The sequence below is a fragment of the Penaeus japonicus genome, unplaced genomic scaffold (genome assembly GCF_977035675.1).
Source record: "Penaeus japonicus unplaced genomic scaffold, GWHDUDI00000001_assembly GWHDUDI00000023, whole genome shotgun sequence".
In the NCBI taxonomy this organism is placed as follows: domain Eukaryota; kingdom Metazoa; phylum Arthropoda; class Malacostraca; order Decapoda; family Penaeidae; genus Penaeus; species Penaeus japonicus.
In genome coordinates, this window is record NW_028234425.1 from 10,652,232 (window position 1) to 10,654,731 (window position 2,500).

The following is a 2,500-nucleotide window of genomic DNA, read 5'->3' on the forward strand; positions in this document are numbered from 1 at the left end:
GCAAATCTCTTCCGGGAGACCGAACTGCAAAAGAAATGGACAGTCATGGAATCCTCATCATTATTTTACGTAAGAGGTAACCGGAATCGAAAGAAAATGGGAAAATGATATGGAAGAAAGAGAGAGAGATATTGGAGAAGAGGTAGTGATATGGAGAGAGAAGGAAAGCAGAAGGAAAAAAGCTGATAACGATATCGGGAATTAGTGAAGAGGGAAAAATGATTATGCTAAAAATGATAGAAATGACAATAATGATTGCAATGATAATGATAATAATGATACTGATAATAATAATGATGGTAAGAATAGTCACAATGATATTAACAATAATGATAAGAATGATAAGAATAATCATGAATATATAATGATGATAATGGTAATAATAACAATGAAAATAATGATGATAATGATAGTAATGATTACAATAATGATATTATATTAAGAATTATTATAATAAAGATAATCATAATAATAATCGCAATAAGGATAACAATAATGCTAATAAAAGTAGTAATGATAACAGCAACAATAATAATAACAATAACAATGATAATGATAATAATGACAGTAGTGATAATGATATTGATAATCAATATAACAGCAGCAATTATGATAACAATGATATTAGTGATGATAGTAATGATAATGATAATGATAATGATAATAACAATAATAATAATAACTTTAATACTAATGGTAATTATAAATGACATAAATGAATATTATTATAATAAAAAATAATGACAATGATCATAATAATAATGAAAATAACAATAATGACAATTCAAATAACAAAAATGAAACTGAAAATGTTTACAAAAAATGCGTGGTATTTGATAATGGTGCTAATCATAACAACATCAATGATAATGATAAAATTACCTGCCATGTAATAAGTTTGGTGAAATTAAACGTGCATGCATGACTAAGATATAAATAATTGCTTGAAACGTAATTTTACGTTATGAGTGTTGATTTGACAGAGCTTTGACAAAGGAGCTTTTGGGTAATCCACACAATTTATGTAAAGTTGCATGTAGGTACGTCATGCAATAACAGTGCAATATGCCCCCCCCCAAAAAAAAAAAAAAAAAAAAAAAAAAAAAAAAAAAAAAGTGTAACGGCGGTATGGAGTGCATATGAAGGGAAACTGATGCAAACGATGAGAAATTATGCAATGACACTGTAATATATTCGCATCATTTAATCTCCTTGTTGTCGCTTGAGTATCGGAAAACAAAATATAAATTTCAGAAAGTGTCGAATTAAAATTGCAGGCATATTTCACTGTAAAGTAATGGAAGAATCTATCAAACTCAGCCTGGCTTTAATGAGATCTTTTAGAATACTATCTCTAATGATATATAAAAAAGAGTGCGTTTTTCGTTCAAGAAAGAAAAAAAAGGAAAAACGAAAAAAATGTAAATTCGCTGATGATGAAGAAAACGAGGGAAGCTATTAAAAATTATAATAATTAGGTTAATGATGATGATAGATGCGGTGATAAGGACACGGATGCTACTGGTTTACAATGATGATAATATTAGTTTTGATAATGATAAGGTTGATTGTGATGACAGGTAATGAAAATAATGATAATTACAATAATGATAGCGATGATGATGCTACTACTGCTACTAATACTACTATTGCTATAGAAAATAAAAGAATACAATATTCTTTACTGTAAATACCAACAAGAAAATTATTACAATTAAATCTACAAAGGCAGAACCGTTATCTATGGTCTGCATGTTGGTTCTGATGTCTTGATATCTTCGATTCATTCTAAGTTCAATGTTTGGATTTCAATACTGAGTGTTTGTAGAGACAACAGAACTCTTTATGTTATTACAGAGTAATCTATTATGATGTAATGAATTAAAGAGAGAAAAAAAACTATAATTGAAAATACATTTTGACTGCATTCATTGTAAGTTCTTAGTTTTCTCCTAAGTGATTATTCTCGAAATATTTCTTTATGAAATACTTGATATATATTGCTTTATCTCTGCATTCGTATGATTTAACTATGCAGGCCCATTCATTGGCATCTCCGTTCAAAACGTAGTTCGGTAACTCTATTTGTATATCACAATGTATTCATCTTGCGAATAATTACCCAAGGTTCTTACCTATAAAATAAGCATATTGAAGGACATCGCGGACACTTTATTCATTCCGGTTACCTGAGTGCTTACATACGAGAAGAGATCGAAATAAATATCACAATCACTATACTGAGAGAGTAGAGATATTGGGGTTTCCGGGCAGAATCATCTGGGCGCCATTTTGGGTCCTCTGAGACAGTCTTTCATCATAAAGTACATAAACATCGCTGCATTGTTTTTTTTTTTCAAGCTTCTCAGCTTAGTTGCTTGATGCTAGATGTTAACTCCTTCACAATGTGATATTCACATCATTTGCTGCCTGGTTGGATGACGTAAATGCGCCGCCATGGCTTTTTGTTGGGTTTTCCCGCCAGGTGATGTGACGTGAC